Below are 22,760 nucleotides of genomic sequence, written 5' to 3'. Positions count from 1 at the left end.
TACTGCTCTCTGGGTTGAGTTTATCAATACAGTCTCACTTTTTGCTCCTGTTGATCTTGCAGGAGGTTGGGAAAAGGAGGAACAGCTCGAAGTGTGCTCAGTACCTACTGAATTAAAAGAAATCACCCTCATCACTGAGATGAGTACAATTAAAGCACATAACCCTGCTTGGATTTCCCCTGGTTTGGGGTGAGCTGTGCAATGTGTAGCTGCCACTGTGCTGAGCAGCAGCTGTGACATTCCCTGAGAACCCCAGTTTCAGGTCAATAACCCTGTCTCTGTACAGTACACAGGAATTTCAATGCACACCATTTCATTAGTCCTGGCTGAGCTGAAATCAATATGGGCTCCTGCACTTTTGAGCTATATACTGTATAAGAAACCATGCCAGGCAATCTCCTGGGGGTTTGTGTTTGGGTATCACTCAAACCATTCGTAACATGAACCACATAGGGAAACCCCTAGCTTTTCAAAGAATATATTCACTGAAGTTCTCAGTGGGTTTCAGCACTGCCTTGAAGGCCAGGGCAGAAATTATCTTAAAAGTACAGGGGGAAGAGGGAGGTACACAGAAGCATGATTGTACCCAGTCATCTGAGACAAATGCCAACAGCTTCATGCTACATGAGTCAGGTATTTATGTCCTGATTCTTACACGAGTGAAAAGTAAGTGTTTTCTTTCAGGAGGGTGTACACAAGGTATAGAAAGATTAAATCACTGGCTACAATTGCTGCTAAAAAATAAATACGAGTGCGACAAGATGAAGCACTGTTGCATTATCTTACTGTTCACAGCCCACAGACAAATGTACTTCTACCTGTTGGTGCTAAAGGTTGGACTTGCTTATCTTGGAGGTCTTTTCCAACCTAAATATTTCTAAAGTTCTATGTTAAAATGGATCGTGTAATTCAATTTATAGAAGCGAAGTGAATTTAAACAAAAAACATCTGCTATTTATCAAATGCTTCCAAAATTTGTGTTCTGAGGAGGTACAGAGCAATTAACAGCAAGTGGGAAAAAGTACTCTTTCATCTGATAATCCTATTTGAGCCTTGTACTTGCAAACTTGGACACTCTCACTTGAGCAGAGATGCAGAAGACAGGTTTTTATAGCTCTGAAAGGGTGTTTTACTATGGTAGTAACTACTGCAACATATAATTTTTATCTTTTTTATGAGGGTGATTTTGAATCCTTTTTGTTTGTTGTGTTTCCAGCTGTATTCATGCTCTGCCCTTTGGATGGTTATTCTCCACCAGACAAACACATGGCTTGAGTATCTGAAGCAACTGTGAATTTTTGGCAACAACGCTGTTTCCTTGCATCAGAAGAATGAGTTATATTCAAACAAGTTATATTCAGACAAATGGCTTGGCCTTAAAGATAGGTGGTGTGGCTGTAAATTTCCATTTCTGGCTAACTGGTGACTTCCCACTGGACATAAGGTATGGAATTGTGGGACAGTGTCCCTGCAGCCCTGTTGTTGGACACTGGGAGGGGGTAGGTGTTGTGTGCCTTCACAGCAGCAACTTCAGCAGAAGTGAATGTGTTCTGACTGTGGGTCTGCTGTTCTAAAAGGGAGTGAAAAAGCCTGCTCCCAGTTTCTCTGCTCTGGAGTAAGCACCAGAAGGCATTTAAAGGAAATGGAAGGGGATGCTGATGTGAGTCTGCAGGTGATTCCCTACCCAAAGCCAGTGTCCTGTTGCTGCAACTTGTTTCCATTTATTGCTCTCCTGAGAAAATGCTTTTCCAGAGTTGATGTATTGGATTGAATCTGAAATGGGCAAGAAATTTTCTTCCAGTCACTAAAAAGTCGCTTGATATTTCAAAACTTATTCCGGGGAATAAAAACCATTCATTTGAATGTACAGATTTTCTTTTGTGAAATACTGGAAGGCAATTTGTGGAAGTTGGTACTGTCCTCATCAGGAGAGCCCTGTGATTTTTCTCATGCTAAGACCTTGGCTCATTTCCAGAAATGTTTTTCTATTTCTCATATATGGAAATATTTTAATCTTTAATTTATTTTTAAAATGATGTTAGTTCACCGTCATCTTTTTCCCTGGAGGTCCCACATTTTAGTTCTTCTCAGATAATAAATTATATCTGTATAGACATTCAGATCATGCTTTCTAGTGTTTGTCATTGTATGGGAAAATATGGGGTCCATGAGCTGATAACAGAGAAAATTTGCCACAGCTTTGATTTTGGAAAGTGGAGAATTAATAACTTCATTTTCCTTGTGAATCTTGTCAGTTTTGTAGTGGAAATGCTTTCCCTAAGTTATTCATACTTCTTTGAGAGGAAGGATCTGTTAAGGACTTGAAAGGTGATTCAGTTGGGACTTCAGTGACAGAAGCACCTTCCAGCAGTAAAAACAAAGCAAACTGGTAATAAGATAATCACTGTGACAGTCAAATGCAATTAATTGCAAAAGAAATTATTCATAAAATATAACCTTAAGTCAAATAATTTCTATTCAGGTTTATGAATAGCTTATAAAAATACAGAAGGACTTTGTAGTATTTAGGTTCTTACAGTTGTGAACATGAGCTGAGTGACTTCTTAATGTGTTCTTTACGAGAGAGAAAATTTTTTTGTGATAATGCAAATCTCAGTGGCTTGAAAGGAATCAAGAGTGTGTTGCTCACCTCAGGCTCTTCCTCTGTGTATGTTTTTGGGTTTAGATTTTCTCACTATTTTCTCTGTTTAGCATTTCCAAATATTACGTGTTTTTCACAAATTGACTGCTGTAATGCAATTGGAAAGATTTATTCTATATTGTTATCGTTGGAATAATGTAAAATTGGAATAATATAAAATAGCATGTATATATATCTTCCAAGTGCCTTGCAATGAATTCCTCCTTTCATTGTGGTCAGTAAACATCAGAATGGTTTTTCCCAGCAGTCTTGAACACGGAAGTTATAAAATCATGGATTTTCACAGGCATTTACTGTTAATAATCTTCAATACCGCTATATCAGGAAAAAAAACCCTTTCCTATTAGGTGGTAATAGCAGAAAATGACCTAATGAGTTCAAAATCAGCTGAAGTGTATTTAAATATAGGTTAAGTTTTAGGGAAAAAAAGATAGACTTTGGACAGGTTGGAAAATTAAAGGCAATGTGCGTGCATGGTGCATCTTTTGGGGTTTGTTTGGCTTTTTTTCTCTCATTCATCACAGACTCTGGATCAGAGCATTAGTTATGTTTATCCTTTAATCCTACTGTCTGGGTTTGTTTATGTAAGATTTATTATATAGCCAGGGTGGGTAGTTAAATGAAAAACCAAACCTGACCCTCAGTCAGTGCAAGAATACCTACAGATTACTCTACATGAACTAGTTAAATTTATTCTCAGTCCATTATGTAAGAGTTGGGCTCCACATTTCCTGAGCCACCAAGAGACAAAAATTGCTGCCAGTTGCATCTGTCTTTTTTGCACTTTGTTCTCTAAAACAAGGAGAAACAGAGCTGGGTACTTTTTCTATAAGTATTTCCTTGAGATAGAAACTACTTAATGGCCATGTTTCATTGTGCAGTTAATTAAACACTATCATAATTGAATGTGCTTGCTACTGGCTGTGTGCAAATCTTACCGAGCAGGAGTTTTTTGGTCCCTGGTAAACTTTACAGAAAATAATTGGTAGACACCAGGAGCACAGGGCTTGGGTGAATGAATATAAAACTCCACCATGTTGTGAGTGCTCCCACATTTTTTGGACACGAACCCAATTTCAGTATGTATAAATACATTCAATCCCTAAGATAATTTATAATTTATTTTATGATACTTGTTGATATTACAGCTTGCTCTGCTAGGGCACTGCAGTTGGAGGTTGGCTTCCTGGTGCCTGCCATTGTTTTTTCCCTTTATTTGATGAATGTGCTGAAGCAGACTGGAAATAACTAGATTCCCTAATTGTCTGGACAGTGACTGGATTAATAGTTGTGGAAACCACAGATGTTTTCACTCTCTGCATGTTGTATTCTGTACTCACAGGGCAAGTATAGAAAAACTGCTGTGGGCTTGTCCTGATGTGCTGCTGGGAATTGCAGATTAAATTCATCCTGGTTTTAAAGACCTACATGAGGTTTATTAATCTTTAAAATCCCACTTAAATCCTGTTTTAATGTCTTAAGTAGGATTTAAATGATGTCTAGTAGAGGCCTTTTGTAGTGAGGGGGAAAGAAGTGACCCTGCAGGTTACTAGAAACAATATTTTGCAATTTCATCAAGTCGTATATAGCAGGATTCCAGAGCCATTGATGGACTGACCTTTTGTGAAATCCAAACTGCATATTTTATGAGGAAATATATAATTTCTGCTTCAACAAAAAAATCCAAAGGAATTCCAATGATGAAATGACCAAGCTCAGGCTCTTAAACAATGGTAATTGCCAGCTCCAAATACTTGGCTACTCCCTCTGGCTCCCTGCACATTTATTTAATTTTCAAATGTTTCAGTTCAGTTTAAAATAATGTTTTGTGAGGTTTCTTATTCCTTGGAGTTTTTTATTGCTGCTTGTGAAACTTCTCTGCAAGCAAAAGACAAAGTACATTGATTTCAGCATTTCTCCTACAGTGTTTTTTAAAGTTGTATGAAGTAACTCGTGTAAAAAGCAAACTGAGGAATTCTCCTTCCCCCAGCTCACTTGCTTTCATGCCTCTATCACTGCATTTTCATACAGTTCAAGGATAATCTAGGTGGAAATATCAGTTTTCGATCGTGGCACCTTTAACTGGGATAAAAAGAGGTTGAAAATTCCAGAGAAGGCGGTAAATCTGAGAGCAAATATGGAGTTATACAGTTGTTCTGGGCTGTGGTATAGGTTGCATAGAAGAGATGTAACAAAAGCTTGTACTGAAAATACATTTTCACTCGGGTCCTGTGTTGTTTTGTGGGGCTGATGTGGGTGTGTGGTCCTGTGGTCAGAGCAGGAGAGCACAAGCATGGCAGGAACTCTGACTCTGCTCCAGCTCTGCCATTAACTCTCTGGGCAAACCACAAACCCTCTGCTGTTCACTCAAACTGCATAAAATGCTGACTCCAGAAAGGTCCAATAACCTTACTGAGCACACATTTGGTGTGCTTGAAATTCTCAGAGAAGAGATGCTACGGAAACTTTAAAAATACCCATAATTATTTACCCAGGCTACAAAGGTTTGCTGATATCCCAGCACAGCTATGCAGTGAGCCACACTGAATTTTCTTGCTGTATCAAGAATAGGTAGTTTTGGCTTTCAAAAGCCAGAGTAGTGTTTGATTTGCAGTTTTAAGAAATTACATGCTAAGCTGCCCACCTGTACAGTGTATCACTACTATTACAAAAAATATTTAGGGTAATATTGAGTGTTTTTTGTCAGCTCACAGTTCATTACAAAGTAAGTCTAATTAATTGCTGTCACACTCTTTCAGGTGTGGATGAGTGCAGGTTTTACTTAATTTCCCCCATAGGCAAAATATTTTTACTGAATTATGTGTAATTTTCTACCTTTTTTGCTCATTGTCTTGTACTAACAAACAAATCAGGACATATGTTTGTCAGAAGGAGCATGAACTGACAGAAGAACAACAAATCCGTGGGTGGGGAAGTGTGGAAAATGGTTTTTTGAGGCTTTTCAGGCAGACAGATTTGAATTCCAAGACTGACTTTCTGCACCTAAACCATTCCTGAAGTAATGAATCAATCTTGAGGCATAATTAGGAAGGGGGTTTTAACACAATGGAACAGGCCTGCTAGGAAAACTAGGATTTGGGGTTCTCCAAAATAAAATGGAAATATGTCAGAGCAGGTGGGATTTGTTTTTTCCTCCATGAATTTTTCTGCTGAAATGGAAAAATATACATTTAACCCAGTGTTACTTTGGTCAAAGCATAAAATAAGAGGAAGATTAAGTCATTACATCAGCAGAGAGTGATTAAATTTATTTGGTCCTTGCTAAACGCAGATATTTTGTGTGTAGGGGGAAAAGGTTGCTGATAGAGATTTTTAAAACAGGATGGTAAAATAGGTATTCTCCATGACTGCCTCTCTGTTTGCTAATTAATTAGAAAAGTCTGTTGCTGATTGTCTTACAAAATTGGGCTATAAATCATGGGAGTTTTAAATTCCCAGGAAGTCCATGTTCTCTGTGTGGGCTGTCATTTGCAATGTCTCTGTTTGTGCCGTGCGCCGCAATCGAAAGCAATTTGGAATTAGAAGGATTGCACTGCATTCCCTCTGTGACTACAGCAACCTACAGCTTCAATTAGTGGTCAAGCCACCGTAGGAGGCACAATACATTACTGGGAGTAAACACAGGATGAAGTGTCCTGCCTCTGCCTCGAGGAGCTTAAAACTGAAAATGGACTGACAGACCACAGGCAAGACGGCAAAGTGCTGCAGGCACAGGGCTGATGCAAAATGCAGACGTCTTTGTAAGAATGAAGTTGTTTTATCTTCTGTTTTGCTTTAACTTCTTTTAGGGCAGTCATTCTGTTGACACTCACGAGTTCCAGACCAGGATGAGAAGAGGAAATTTTGAGAGGGGTAAGCACTTTGTGAGCTCTGGTGGCACTGATGTCCTGACCTAGATGGCAGAGTTTTTGCTTTGTATAGTTAGACCAATATCAGTTCCTCAAAAGACCTGACAGCAGCATTAGGGTAAGAAGGAGATCTGTGATTAGCCAGCAGATATGTCCCAAACTAATAATTTGAAACCAGCTTGACTTTCTCTGAGAAAATGTAGGGATGGCATGGATAGCAGAGCTCCTCTCAGTACCAGGGGAAGGTGTTCATACCATCTTGCATGCTTATCAGGCACCATCTCATTTTTTACATGGACTTGCTGAGATGATTCTGAAATGCATACCCTGGTAGGTTAGCAAGGCATGTTCCACAAGTTGCTGTCAGTGATCCTCTGTCAAACGAGAAAGTTGTTTTAATGGCATTTCTGCAGGATTTCCCTTTTGGTTCTTGTACAATTCCATGATATCCTTGATGATAGGGATGGTAACATAGAAAGGGTGCATATTGAATTGACAGGTGACACTATGCTACAAGGAACTGGAAAACCAGGAACAGCTTGGAAAACTAGGTAGTAAAATAACACTGAGAAAAATAAAATTATTAAGAAAAAGTATCAGATTATGCACTTAGGAACAGCTAGATGGTTATTCTGAAGAAAAAAAGCAATAAGAATTGCTAGGGCTTCTGGTGGACTGTGATGCAAATAGTGGTTAACATATTTTTTGTAAAAATTACAAGTAGGGATATTCAAGCAGATGTCTCATTTGTAGCAGATGTAAAGTGATCCTCCCCTCCATTAAGTGCTCTTATGGTTTCATCTGAGCTCCTGTTTCCTGATGTTAGCCTCAAGCAGCTAAGGCAGCAGCAGGTTAAACATGAGGAAAGGTTTTTGTTAATGCTAAGAGTAGTGTGGTGCTGGAATGATTGCCAGGCTGTGGAGCTTCCACTGGAGATCTCCAGATCTTCTCTAGTCGGGTGCGAGTTGACTGCACCTGGAAAGAAAGGGTGGGTGCAGCCCAATTGAAATCTTAAACCACTTTCACCTCTGTTTTCTGTGATATCATTCACGTACAGGTATGAAAACCCTGCTGTGGAGTTCTCTTATGATCCATTATGTGTTCTTAGCCCGTTGATGTGTGACTTTAGCGGGATGTAAAGTGGGAATCATGCCTGCATTGCCAGAAGGCACTGATTTTTTGACACTTCCATTCAGTAACATCGCCTGAGAACATTTCTGAGGAATGACAGGCCTACACACCTTGGATTGCATATATATTTACTGACTCTGCATTGTACAAGCTGTGTGTATTTAGTTTGTGGTTCAGGTCATTGTGGTACACAAAGTTCTTTTATAGGTTCTGTGACACCTAAGAGCTTGCATGGGGATCCTCCACAGCTCCACCAATAATCACATTTTTGCTGGGATGTGATGTTTGTTTGGGGGAAGTTCGAAGTAAAACAAAATCAGGTCTGAAGTTGGGATTTTGTTAATAGAGTGGATATACTCCAGATAAGATTTGCTACATTCTGAGGAGGACATGATTTTGCATCTAATTCCTGTGGGAAGGGAAAGGAAGCTTTCTTATATTTTTGTAATCTCAGGTGTAAATTTTCAGGTATCTGAACACAGCAGCACTGAAGTTGTGTCAGGGGAGGATGTGCCGGCTTGGGCAAATTTAGAAATACATCCTCTGAGAGAAGGCACAACCACCTCTCCCCCACCAGGTTCGGGGAAAAATAAATTTTCCTTGAAGGAAAGTGAAGGAAATAAAACTATTTATTTAACAAACACACGGGAAAAGGATAATAATGCTAAATAATAAAATCTTTCGCTCTGGAGGAAGAACCTGGGAAAATGTCAGAGTCCTCCCTTTGGTCTCCTCGGAGCTGGGGCTTGGCCCAGGGCCAGGCCCTCTGTGCCCGGTGGAAAGTCCTCCCGATGTGCTCTGATGTTGAAGCAGTTCAGTAGAAAAGGGAGAAAATCCGAAATTCCAGGGAAGGAAAAAAATTCAGCTCTCAGTCTCCCTTTGGAGAAAAAAAGAATCTGAACAACTGGCCAAAAGCTGACTGGGAAGCAGCAAGCCAGGTACCCCCCCCTCCCCTGCTGCAGCTGGAAAAAAACCCGCTATCTCTGTGTGACCTTGAACAAGCTGCAAACTGCTTTGAAAAAGTTTTGCTCAGTTTTTCCTTCCCCCTCTCAGGCTCAGTTTAAAGGCATAGAAAGGCACAAAAATTAATTTCTGGGCGTAGGGCAGCGATAGGGGATACGCATCATAAAGTCATCGAAGACAGAGGATTAGGCTGAGTATCGGGAAAAGGTTCTTCTGGGCTGGGCACTGGAACAGGCTCCCCAGGGTAGTGCTCACAGCATCAGCCTGACAGAGTTCAAGAGGGGTTTGGGCAATGCTCTCAGGCACATGGTGTGACTCTGGGGGTGTCCTGTGCAGGACCAAGAGCTGCACTTTAATGATCCTTGGGGATCTCTTCCAACTCAGGCTGTTCTATGACTGCCGGTCTCTTCCAGCATTGATGATTCTGTCAAAAATACCATCAAATTAGTAGTAGCTTTAAAAAGTAATTTCGTGCCTCCTGGATAATCCTGGGAAAGATGTCATTTCAAAGAGCTAATTAACCAGTGGGAAGGTTTTTAGATGTTTTCACGTGGTATCTCTAACATCAACAAAGAGACTCAAGCAAAGGTCCTTGTAAAGAAAGAATACTAGGAAGGCCAAGATGTGAAAAACTGGTTGGATGGCAGTTGGTAGCTGACCTGCCAGATCTGTCTCCAGAGCTCTGTCTTGTGCCAGGGAAAGGTAACTGTTAAGAAACTGTGTTTAACAAAAAGCCAAAAACTCTTCCCTAGCTGTGCGTCAGGTTTTTAGGTGGAGTTGCACGAATCACTTTATCATTGTGTCCCTACTGCATTCTCCCAACCTCCTCCATAATCCAGGCTATGAATTACAGATTATTTTATAGCCATTGTTTCAAAGAACTGCTTATCCCCTAATAATTACCTGCAGACATGCTGATACATATTGAGTTCTAAAAAAAAAAGCTAGCACATAGAAATGACCTGAAGAAAGCAGACCTTTTGACTGCTTTCATTCAGGTTACATGAGGTAATATTTTGCTGCATTATGTCAATTGTTAGGAAGCTTAGGATGACACCATTTCCTAGGGTTGAAATGATTAATTAGAAGCCTGGGTTAAGATGTAAAATTAAATACTTGTACCAGTACAATCAGCTTTACTTTTTGCGCACTGGAACTGTAATGAACTGCTTTGTAAGGCCAGACATTTCCTCTAGCAAGAGTGGAAATTCAGCTGGTATGCAGCTCTTTGGCAAGAGATTAAACAAAACCTAATTGCTTAAGTTATATTTGCAAAATAATTCTAAACCACAGGACTGTTTCCCTTTTCATTTTTGCTCCAAAATTTGGAGGCCTTTTGAGTGGGTTTTTTGTTCCTCTTATCCCTTTAGTTATTATAATGTCTGATACATATTTTAAATGTCAAATTTCATCATCTTTATCACCATTGAAACTTTGGCTGGAACTGGGTAAAGGAGCATACTGTGAACAAAGCTGCCTTTTCACCCAAGCTATCGATAGTTGTCATTCCTGGTTGTTACGGAAAATAAATTAATTTTGCTGATAGGCTAAGTATTCCTTCCCAGATGGGAATCCAGACTTTCCTTTTGTTGCCCAAAAGTGAGTAGGTAAAAGCACCTCCAAACTGATTAATTCTGGATCTAGCATGAGGCTGGGAGCATGTTGGCTCAGTGTTCTGGCAGAGTTCACTTGTCACAGCCTGTAATGGTTCCTGGGCACATGTAGGAGGTGATGGCAGGAGGAGATCTCACAGCTGTTCCCTTCTCCTGCAGGTCTGTGGTTTGTGGTCTGGTCGTAGAAAAGGACTCTTGTGTGGGGCCAGAAGTCTAGACCTGGGAATATTCTTGCTTGTGATTGAGTTTAGGATGTTCTCCCACTAGATAACAGGACACCATGGAGCAGTGGGGGGCTGTGGGATCCTGGGGTGGTCAGAGGGGGCCTTGACTTCCAGTATGGAAAGCCAAAGAAAAGCAAATTGGGGAAAATTCATGAAGAAATTTCTTATAATTTATTGAGGCTTATATGTGGTTAATTTGTAATGGGAAAAACCCAATGGGAGCTGACAGACATGGGATTTGAGTTTTTGTTTCTTTTTTTTTTCTTCATTTGTCCAGCAAAAACTTCTAGATCAAGAAACGTAACTTTCAAAGCAGGTATTTCACTGATTTATTTTTTAAGTATTTTTTTAATAATGTAACCAGTGTGATGGTGCTGGTCATGGGTTTTAGAGGTGGCCTATCCAAGCAAAACTTTGGACAAGGGAATAAGCACACTTTCATGGATATGCACATGCAGACCAGCAGCGAGGAGCTGGATTAAAAGAGGCAGTTTTGAGACTAAGCAAGTCTGAAGCCACAGAAGTTACAGCTGCTCTGGTGAAGTAATAGCTTACCCCCCTGAGGACATTACCTGGCACTGAGAGACGATTGTGTGCTGCTAATGACTGCTGGAAGAGGAACATCCTTTATGAGAGGTGGGGCTTGGCAGAGCTCTGAGGCAAAATCTGTGGTATTGGGACCTCACTTACACCACTTGCATTTCTGGTAGGGCTTTTTCACCCTGCTCAGAGCCCTGGCATTGATGGCGTGGTTTGGATGTCCTTGCATCTCCATGCTTCTGATGTTTGGAGCATTGGGATGTGGTTGTCCCCTACAAAAGCTGGCACTGGTGGTGGTGGGGGATATTCCAAACCATTTTCTAGGACACAAACAGAACTTGCTTTCCCTGCCTGGTGTTTTAAGTGAAACACAGCACTAGATGGGGGCAGGCAGGTATTCTTGTCATGCTGAGGAAGGGCAGCATGACAAAAAGAAAATCCATCGCCATTTAGTGTCTTCCCAAAATCCCCCCAGCAGGAAAGGAAGCTAGCCAAAGGTTTTTTTGCAATTAGCTTTTTTCAATGCTAAAAGCTACTTTGAGATTCCAGGCGAGTCTGGTCCAAATGCAATATTAAACCATGCTAGAATGTCTGTTCCAGTTTGAATAACCACACCAGAAGGTCTACACTGCAGAAATGGTGATTTTTTGGAACAAGTAGTAGTTAATTGAGATGAATAGTTTTTACCAAACTGCCCCAGAGAAATTAACACTAACAATTAAAGTAAATGTACCTCATGCTAACGAATACATTTCCAAATATCAAAACATTACTTAACTATCAGTCATGCTTCATTTAGTGGTTCTTGATGAATTCATCAGCTAAATTCAGCTTCATTAACTGATTCTTGCAGTATCATTCAGAAATGTTATAATTATTTCTATTTTAAATACAGGGAAACCGAGGTAGACATTTCAGGTGGTTTGCTGATGGCCATGTACAGAATTTACTCTATAAACAAAATTGAAGTTTAGGTTCCCACGGCTTCTCCTCTGGTATTAAAACCACAAGCCCTGATTTGATACCTATTAAAACAAAAAAACAACAAAGAAAAACACCACCGCCAAGACATATCACAACAAACAGAAAAAACCCAAACACACTCCACAAAAAATCCTCAACCAAACCAACCAACCTTCAATCTTGTTTTACAAAATCATCAATTTCTGTACTGGCTACTCTGACAATATCTGAAAATTATTCCACTTAAATATATTTTAGAAAAGGCTTTGAGACCCTATAGAAACTAAACCAATAAACTTTTGGTTTTCAGACCTAGTTCTATTAGTTCATGGTTTTTCCATTTGTTGACTCTATAGTGTTAGGCATGTTTTTAGGCTGGAAACATAACACCCTTTCAGTCAGGAATATTTCTGTAAAATACGCATTTTAAATTTTCACAAGTCGTCACATTAACGAATCCAATTTATTTCCAGATTTTCAAAGTCCCTGTGGCTGGATAAAATCACCCACCACAGAACTCACCTGCACTTTAGTGGAATGACCTGCAGAACTAGTAGTAGTATAAAGGAGCTGAGAAACAGCACCCTAAATTTGATTTCCCCTACCACCCCTTTCAGATTTCCAGCTTGCTGTAAAAAGACGGCAGGACTGAACTTGTGCAGACAGGCTGATGTCTTTGAGTGGGGCAGAGAAGCACAGGGAAAAAGAAAGAGGAGCAGAGTTTCTCTGGTTCTTGCATAAGTGCATCAGACCCACTGGTATGTGCTTCCCCCAGTCCCTGGGCAAACTGGGGCTGAGGAGCAGAGCTGGAATGCTCTCCCTGCTCAGCCAGCAGTGTCAGGATTGCCTTCTGTGCCTGACTCTGTCTTCCACACAAAGAGATCCACTCCTTGCTGAGGCCATATTTAAAAGGAGAATTTAAATGATAAATCAAGGCTGATTCTGTCCTTATTTAGTGACTAATATTGTTGTTTTCTGGAGCAAGGAGAGGCAGCTGCCTTTCAAAGTCAAGTCATTTGACCCCAAACTCTAACAAAAGTGTGTAGCAATCAGACTCTCATCTAGTTCTGTCATAGAGGACGCCACAACTGCAAGATGTGGGTGGTTTCATTGCTGCTGCTTAGTTGGATTATGTGAAGCTGCTGTGAGTACAGAGAACCAGTACTCAGTGCATGTAACAAATTATTACACATACAATTCATATTTTATAAGACAGATGTTGAATACTGCATAGAAAATAGTAACCAAAAACTGTATCGAGGCACAGAACAAGGGGGTGAGCGCATGGGTTGGAACTTACTTTGCTTTTTGAACAAGCAAGGACTGATGGTGTTCTTGTTCAGCTCATACATGACCACAATAGTCATAGCTTTGTTTTGAAGAGCAGAAAACCATTAACAGATTATTTACTTTGAGCAAACTTTCTTAAACTCTCAAACTTGTATCTTATGTTGCGTATCTTATGACATAGGGCAAGGCACTACCTGTGCCCTTCTACAGTACTTTGGTGGGTTTGACACTGCAGCTGTCCACAGGCCGAGTCCTTTCCTCTCCTGGGACACCTCCAGCTCCCTTTGGACAGGGTAACAGCTTCCTCTGAGCGTGTCACAAGTTAGTGATGGTTTCCTTTACAGAGGGTCCATCTCCGAGCATTCCTGCCCATCTGTGTTCCACTGCTCTCTGTGGTGGGACGTGTGCCAAGTGCCTCTGAGCTGGGGATTTGTGGAGCAGCCCTCCCTGGGGAAGCAGGGAGAGCCCCCCTGCCTCCTTGGGCCGGGGTAGTGGGGCTCCACCCTTCCCTTTCTCCTCCTGACCAGTGCTGCCAGTTGAACATTCCCCGTGTTGCCTGAAGCTGTTCTTGTTCCAGCTGTTTACATGTAAATAATTTATATGCATTGTTATTAGTGGAGTTGGGGGAGGGGACAGGCAAGGCAGACACAAAACTTGTTTCCTTCTAAGTGGGGAGGAATTTTACTGTTCTTGGAGCCCTGGGGTTTGATTCTTTACTGTGTTGACATCTCCAGATTTCGACATTGCCCTTCTTATCAGGATGTTTTGCTCCAACACTGATGAAGGTAAAATATCTGGAAAAGTCTATCACTTTGTAAAAAGCCATCTGAAAGAAAATGAAATATTTATAGGCTTTGTAGGTAGATTGGTGAAACTGCTATGATTCTAGTAGAGGCTCTTCTCACTCCATCATATCTTTGTCAGTGCTTGTTTCCAGTGAAGGGAAGGACAACTTAAATGCTACAGAAAAGCACATAAATTACTGATATCCTTTTGTGTGAAGTTACTCCAGAGGTAATACATATATATTAATATGGTCCCTTTAAACCTTCTAAAAAGGCTCATAGCAGAGCTCAGGTCCTCTGACTTGTACAGCTAAGCATGAAAGCTGAGAATACTAAAGATCTGAAGTGTTTCCTCATATCTGATATCACAACTAGGGACATTATAATTGTTACTAGTGACATTAGAATTATTACTGCAGCCAAGATGGATGTGACATTTCTAATCAAAAGGAGCTAAGTGTTTGCAGACACAAGTGACAAGGTTTACATTTCCTTAAGTGTTCTGGAATAATGCTTCATGTGTTAGGAGTCATGACGTGCACTTAGAAAGTCTGCAGACTTCAGCAACAGAGCTGTCTGGACCAAGGCAGGAATACTGAAAGCTATAAGGGATGTCAGTGCTCTGGGAAAAAAAATATAGCAAACTGCACTTGTTCAGCCCCACTTCTGCTCTAGTTGTCTAATATTCTGAAGCAGCCTGAAAAAATTGCAGGTTACTAATTGTCTGTATTTTTGTTCACTGTGTTTCCACAGTGTCTGAAACTTGATCTTCAAAGGCTTTTGGAAGTCAGGTGCTCTGGTGTTAGGTGAAATCACACTGCTTTCATCTCCTCTGTTTCCACCATATACAGGGATCCCTCTTGCATGACAGTGTGGTTGAAATGCTTCAACTAGAAGCTGTGGAAGATGTTTTCTAAGCTTCAAGAAGAGGGTGCTTTGCCTCCAAAAGACAAAATTGCTGCCCTTTCCTTGCTATTGGAAGCATTTGAAAGTTAAAATGATGTTTCCTTTGCATCCTTACCCTGAGTCAGTGCTGTACCCAATCGATGACGTTGAGCTAAACTGCTGTGAATAAATAAGCTGCTATAGGACTGGGGACAAAACCTGGCAGAGGTTCTAGTTTCTTTCCATTCTCTTTCTATTTCAGAAGGAATTAAGCAGCTGGTGTTTTCCATCTGACTGAAACTGGACTTTTATACATGCTTTCACAGTGCAATTTTGACTTTATGAAAAAGTCAAAATTATTGTTGTCATGATTCTGATTTCTGCTGTTAAAGCCTGGTTCTGGTGTTAAACCAGGCTTGCAGTACCAAACTGAGTCAAAATGACTTTTCTCTTAAGTATCTGCTTGAAAGTCCAGATTATGAAGTGGTGTGTGGTACTGTCTTAGAAACACCTGGAGCTATTGCAAGAGCTGATTCAGATGCCCTTAAATCTGACAAGTTGAATTTGCTCTGTTGAAGGCCTTGAAGAAGAGCTGTCAATCCTTTAAGTCTGACTGGATTGACTTGGAAGGCTGTGAAGACCACTCTTAAAAGGCAAATAAGTAAAAAGATATTGCTGTTGCACTCCAGGGGTGAATTGCTTCAACAGAGCTAGTTACAAACGCAGGCTCCTTCTACCCCCATTATTTTTAAAGACTGTTGGTCTCAGCAGTTGGAGGTCAAAAGCAAACCCTGTATTTCTCTTCTGAATGGCTGAGGGCATTTTTTTACGGCGTACGTATTACAGCAGAGCTGGATTTCTTAGTAGTTTGAGAATAAGGTTGGAGGATGCCACTTGCACAGGAGCTGTAACTTACCCAGCCGTCACCGCATGTTTCCAGACAGGAATCCTTTCAACGCCTTAATTACTACAGAGTAGTTAGGATGAGGTGATAATGATGTTTGCTCGACGTTTACTTTTGCTTGACCCTATATTGAAAGAAGTAAACTGAAGGGGGATTATCAGGTACTCTATTGATCCTAAAGCCTGTAAAAGCAGGAGTGTGGCACTGACTCAGAGAGCAGGAGGGCTTTGTAGCTGGCTCACAGTGGGGTGTTGCTCTGGGCTTCTATTTAAGCTCCTTAGGCGGCCACTTACAAAATAATGTCACCGGCCTTCTGTCCCCGCGGGTGCCCGGGCTTTGTGCCCTCGTTGCGCGGCTTTTAGGGCAACAAAAGGCAAAGGAAGGCGTGGAAGCTCCTCGGGTGCGTCCCTGATGAGCTGGCGGAGCTTCCCCACGTCTCCTGCCCTTGTGCCTGCGCTCTCTCAGGAAACGCCGGCCCGCGAGTCCCAGCAGCGAGAGGATGGAGAGGTAAAACCAGGAGTGCCAGCCTGGAAAAACTGATTGCTCTCATCTGTGCTGATGGGTGTGTGCACACGAGTGTGTCAGACACGACCTGTTGTAAGCTAGGCTTTGGCATCATCGCCACATAGAAATATATTGCCAAACATGAAAAAATAGAACTATTTGCCAAATATAAAAAATAGCACTAGAGAATAATATAGAATCTTAAATAAAAGTAATAATGAAAATACTGCTCTGAATCAAAATTGTTTTGTGTATTTGGGATGGTGTGTGCTTGTTTATTATTTCCCCCCTCCTTAGTGTTGATGGTATTTTTCATGAGTTTTTAATGAAGGCAGAAAAGTTTTGGAGTCTTTAAAATATCTCTCAAAAGCTGGCACTTCGTGTTGTTCTAGCAGGTGGGAGCAGGAAAAAGAAAACACTTGTCTCATTGTCTTAACGGAATGAAGTACAAAAATAATGCATGAGCATGGAAAATGGAGGAGTTTTTTCAGCGTTTTAACTTTAATAAACCCATGCTAGTGATATTAGAAAATATTATTATACAGATAAGATTCTGATCTGTTTTTATTCACAGAATAGTATGTTTGGAGTGAGAAGACTTGGAACAAAGTCTTCATCTCCTTGTTTGCTTCTGTGTCTTGGAAAAAAATTGCCATTAATTTTAGGGAAGAGTGACCAACATCAGTTTGTTCTTTCTCACATAAAAATAAACGTAGTGATTGTTCTGTGGAAAATACGTTTCTGGCCAGATGCTGTGTTTGCAGTTCAAGATTTTGGAGGCAGTCTTGACTGCATAAGGGCCATAGAATTTTGATTGGTGTTTAAAGCATGGCTATATATGTATAAATTGTCCTGCTTGCACGCAAAGCTTATGATTGATTTGTTGTCTTTGCTCCAAGTAGTACATCTGTTTAAATATCTTTCCAGAAATGGAGCTCTTTGATATTTCATATATTATTCATTATACTTCTCCAAGAGCAAATATATCATTTACATAACTTGTGCAAAGAGATAGGAAATAGGTGGTGATTCTTCTGATCAAGTGTTTTGAGTTAATTCTAGTGAAGATAAAATCATAACAACATCATTCTGGAGTGTTTTAAACTAAGATAGGAAAACCAGGCCCTGGCCTTAACTTTAAAGAGGAATAAATATGAACACTAATTATGGCGTGCCAGTGAAAACTCGGTCTCTTTATACCAAGAAGTCCTCTCTATCCACAGCAGTCCCATTCTTCACCTCTTTAAATCAAGTTATGTACTCAAATCTTTTTGCTTTGAGTTTTATCTGATTACAGACCTGAAGTGTGACCTCTGGCACAGCTTCAGATAGTTTTAAAATTATAGTACAAAAAACACAGTATGACCTGAAAAACTTTGTAAATTAGACAGTCCTCCTCTGTTTCAGATGAATTAAATTAATATATACATTAATATATGCTTCACATTCTAAGAGATGAGTCAATTTTAAAACTGTTCACTTGTTCTTTTAAATTTTGGCTATTACTGTAGTTTCAAATCTGGTCTTTTTAGTAGGTTTGGTACCCTACTGTAAAACTTGGCTTGGGATTGCTGTTTATTGCCTGAATGCAAAGCAGCATCAAGAAGAACCAGCAGAAACAGGCATAGCTCTGGCAACCCAGGCAACCCAGCAAACCAATGTGCCCTCATTTCTTGTTTCTCCTTTACAGAAAGGTGCAGAGCTGGTTGGCTGGGTGGTGCTTCCTGCACAAGGAGTGTCAGATAGAGACTCTGGGTATCTCAGAAGCAATCTCCTCGAGTAGGTTGTCAGTTCATCACCACCCTGGTATTCGTGAACTGTTAGAGTGAAAAAAGCTGAACCCATCCCCACTCCCACGTGCTGCCTGCAGAGTGTTTTGTTTTGCAGATCCTCAGAAGTTATTGTAAGAAGATGCATCTGGGGGAGGGCTCACCAAAGGAAACCCATCTTTGGCATTTTCAGATTCTCAGCTGGGTCTCAGTCAGCTGCTGTCTCTGCAGGAGGCAAGTGGGATCTGTCCCTTCTGGAGCAGCTGCAGCCAGGGCAGCTTGAGGTGCAAAGGACTCTTCAGAGTAACCCTGGGCACCTCTCTGTGCCACTGCTTCCAGTAAGAAAAGGGAGAGGAAGAATCTGACACTGGCAGAATCTGCTGTGATGTGCTGAGGGGAGCTGAGGAGAACAACTGATGATGCTGTATTTGCTGCAGTTCTGCCCCCACAAGCAAGCACAGGCAGAGGTGTTGGGGTTGACTTCACAGGTTAGCAGTGTTGGATAGAGGCAGGTTTCACACAGGAACACTAGAAGAAAATACAGATCTGTTTTTTCTATTACAAAATTCTGCTGTTAAGTTCCTTCCCATAGCTCTTCCTCAGTGGCAGGTCTGCAGGCCCTTGCCTACTGCAGAACCATAGGTAGGATATTGCATAGTTGCTGTTCGCAGTGTTGCCAAGAAAACAATCTAAAATGTGAAAGGCTGAAAAGACCTGCATGAAATGTTATCAGTTTATCATCATTCTGTCATCTAAAATGACTGGACTTAACACTGGTCTCTTCCATAGACCACACTAGGAAAAGATGAATCGTGTAACACCTACTGTTTTATCATAGTATTAGTTTGTATTTTTTGTCTGATTTTGAAGTATTTGTGGCAGAGGTTTTTTTTTCTATCTCTTCCAGTCTCTGCTGCTGAGTGATGAAGGCTACTGACAGTAACCTTTCGTTACAATGGGCAGAATTTCTGTGCCAGTTCACTGCTGATCTGCTTGCAAAGATGTGCCACAACTTCCCTTCAGCACTCGATTGCCTGAATTACACAATGTGAAACCTACAGAGGTGAAGAGAGTGTACTGTGCTGCTAGACAAGCATTGACTGGAGTCTGAAGTATGTTTTTAGACTAATCTTTGCTTGTGGGGGATCAGTTGTGACACGCAGTGACCTTCCTGAGGTAGCCAACAAGTACTTCATACTGCGGTATATTAAATCCTCGCTGGTCTACAGCAAACATGACATTCATTCTCTTTGGTAAGCGGTGGTTCTCCTGGCAGCAGAGGGCCTTCACTCCTCTCTGCATGGCCATCCCTTCTATACAGCCACTAAAAATGGGGCACCAACTGCAGGAAATTATTTATAGACTCAGCCACCACAACTCCATCAATTTTAGCAAATACTGCACTTAAAATGCCATTCAATGTGCTAATGAACTCTTAACCTGATAGTGAAGTTGCTGCAAACACCTTTCTTATCTTGAGCTTCTCCTACATCCATTAAAGAAGGTTCTTTAAAGTGTAAAAATGATGTATAAATTATACAGTCAATGTTCTGTCTATAATTCAAAATTTCCTGTTTCACGCTGAGCTTTTGTTGCATCTTTGTATTCACATGTGTCATTTAATGCTCTGTTGAGCAATATTAAAATGCCAGAACCATCCAATAACACAAATCATTCAGCAGAGGCAGCCAGAGCCTATTCATGTTTCACTGAAACCAAGCATTTCCCAGCTTGTTTGTTAGCAGTTGTTTGTGGTGCTTTCAACTTCTATATTGCACCTATTGCTAGCTGTATTTGAGTGATACCTAAGAGAACACCAAGTTTAGGAAATGTGGATGAAAAATTCCAGACCAAAGTAGAAAAGACTGTTTTCCTTATGTCATTTTCAGTTCTTGAGGTGTTTGCACATTTCTTGGTGTTCTTGCTTATTGCCTTTTCCCATGTTCCTCCAGATTCACAGGGCTTATTTCGTACAGAATCCGTAAGATTCAATCATCCAAATCAGCCACTATTTCTAGTTTTGTCACTATTTCTCAGGAGCTGATCAATAAACAAACGAAAGTTCATCAATCTTTACAGGTGTTGTAATCCAAAGAACATTTATACTTATGGAAAATACTCATTCTTCCAGGGTTTAAGCAAAATGTTCGGGACCAGTCTGTGAAAACATCTCACGACAATTGAAATGAATCATGACCTAATGAATTGATTTCCTACTTCATTTCACACAGCCATGACCCTCATAACATCCCTGCCTGTGACATCTCCATCACTATTTCCATTTCATCTCAGCCAGGAGTTTGTCACAATGGAACAGCCAAAGCAGACTTTATCTACGTGATTCTTGCCACCATCAGGCCACCAGTGCCACGTTCCTCTACTTGATGTAAAGTGCATCCTTTGTAAGAATTAGGGCAGCAGAAGAACAATGTGCACACTGTGGCCTGACAAAGACCTCTTTCATCACACTGTAACATTGTGCTTTTCACTATGCTGAAAGGGTTAAAATTAGCTGTTTGCCACTGTAAAAATAAATAAGAAATTTCTTGTTCGAAAAATTATTAGAAAGTTCTTTAAAAAATCCCTCAAAAAAACCCTTAACACTTTGTCAAGATGGGATTTCTTTTGTTTTGTATTTCAAATGGAATATTTTTATCAGAATTGACAAAATTAGCAGAATTAATGTTTCAGAATTTGCAGTTGTGCTCTGCATATAACAGGCCTTTTATTTCTTTTGCATGTTACTTGGCATTCTCCTTTATTCACCCCTTTTGTTTTTTCCCCACTTTCTTTCATTACAGTTACAACCATTTGTCACCTATTTATTTCCAGAATCTGCAGAAATTCCAGGCCAAAATCTTATCACTTTTTTCCTAACATCAGTGTACAAGAAGTTGTTCCAATATATCCATTTTTTCCTACACTCAAGGTGAAAAGGAGATTTTTGCTGTCTGCTGGATGCTGTAGCATCCAAGTTCTAAGCAGCACTGAATGATCATCTTGGGAAGTTTTAGGAGTCTTGTCTTGAAATCTGGGCTTGCTCTTGGAGAGCGTTTTCCTGAATTTCCTGGATTCTGACCAGCATGTCTTTTTTCCTTTTTTGGGGGGCTGACACACCTGAAGAATGTCACTTTTCTTCTCTGAGACTGTGCCATGGGTCTGATATTTTTCCTTCAATTATGAAACTTCCTTAATACAGAGTGCTTTAATTGGGTGATCACTGTTTTCACATACCTGCTAGTGCTGCAGATGAAAACACAAAAAGAAAAGGTGGGGTTTTTTTTAAAAAAAAAGCTTGGAAATGATTTTGGGGGAAGGTATCCAGTTCCAGAGTGCAAAGGGGTTCATTCAGTGCAAAGAAGACACTTCTGTTGTTGTGTTTTTTAATAGCCACACAGAATGTGAGTAAGAGGGAAAACCTATGGATCCAGTAAGGAATCTGGGACACTGTCTGCTGACACTGTCTGCTGGTCTTGAACTATCTCAGCAGCCACTCATCCCTGTTCTTCATTCTGTTCTCCTGCTGACAATGCCTCACTTATTCAAGGAACTCTGTTATGATTGCATTGCTTCAACTTCTTGTATCCTCTACTTCTCTTTACCAGGCTTGTCTTTTCCATGCAAGAGTCTGAAATAGATGAAAAATACAACTATAGGCAGGAGATGCTGTTTGAAAATGATCTGATAAAAATGGAATTAAAATACTGCACATTAGTGTATTTGTGTCAATGACATTGCAAACAGCCATTTTTGTGACAATTATGTAAATTCAAAGAAATACATCCTCCAGGTTCAGAAAAGAGTTTCTGTGTAGAAGGCTTTAGTTTTGCCTAGGACTGATTTGAAAAGATTTGTTCAATATTTTGGAAACCCTCACGTAGAATTTGCTCTGTTCTGGAAAAGTAGGTGCATGGAATCTGGGTGTGTAATATCTAAAATGCTTTGTAATTAATACTCAATGATATAATCAATCAAAGCCGTTTGAAAGCAAGATAAAATCAGGCACACTATGGCAAAACATTGATCTCTGGATGAGAGTTACTTCAAGCTCTCAGTTTTGTAAGGTTTTAAACCGGAGATGGGGGAGGGAATAAATTGCCAACACTTCGGATCTCTTCTAGAAGGAATTTTTTCAAGCAGGTCTGTACTGCTCTGTTTGTGAATTCTAACTGCTGGAAGCTGATCTTCATTACACTGCTGCTTTATTACACAGATTGTTCTAGGATCTCAATGTCAGCTCAGTGTCCTGTGCAGGACATTTCTGTCTCTGTACCTGCTCCATTGTAGTGGTTGAAAGGATGGTTGTGTGTTTAAAATCCTTTCCCTTGCTCCTCTATTCAGAACCATCTTGTCCTTCTGCCATGTCAGATGGTAAGATTTCAGTTCCTGGCCATTACCAAATGAAAGGTATTCAGACAAGTTGTGGACAGTTACCAAGCAGAGGAACAATGAAATATCTGTTCCCTGGGTGGGAGCAGAGGGATTCATCCTCTCTCCTTTGTCAGCTGGTGAAACACACTAAGCTCTTGCAGTTCAAATTTTCTGATTTCTCCTTTGTTACTAATCTTTTAAGTATAGCAAGAAAGAAGAGTTGCTAGAGAGTTCATGTACTGACTGTGTCATTCGGACTGAGTAATGAATCTTTTGAGCCTGTTAAC

General features: G+C 40.5%; 1 long non-coding RNA gene across 1 annotated transcript in view; it reads left to right on the top strand.

Moving 5' to 3' along the window:
* Nucleotides 1-22,760, top strand: part of LOC125326981 — a 131,073-nt gene that overhangs the window by 47,293 nt on the left and 61,020 nt on the right. Inside the window, exons 4-5 of the long non-coding RNA XR_007204097.1 lie at nt 1,217-1,444; nt 6,472-6,535. This is a non-coding gene — a long non-coding RNA (uncharacterized LOC125326981). The remainder of the gene's footprint in view (nt 1-1,216; nt 1,445-6,471; nt 6,536-22,760) is intronic.

This window comes from Corvus hawaiiensis, chromosome 6 (genome assembly GCF_020740725.1).
Source record: "Corvus hawaiiensis isolate bCorHaw1 chromosome 6, bCorHaw1.pri.cur, whole genome shotgun sequence".
Classification (NCBI taxonomy): domain Eukaryota; kingdom Metazoa; phylum Chordata; class Aves; order Passeriformes; family Corvidae; genus Corvus; species Corvus hawaiiensis.
The sequence above is the reverse complement of the archived record's forward strand: the minus strand, read 5'-3'. Positions and strand labels throughout refer to the sequence as shown.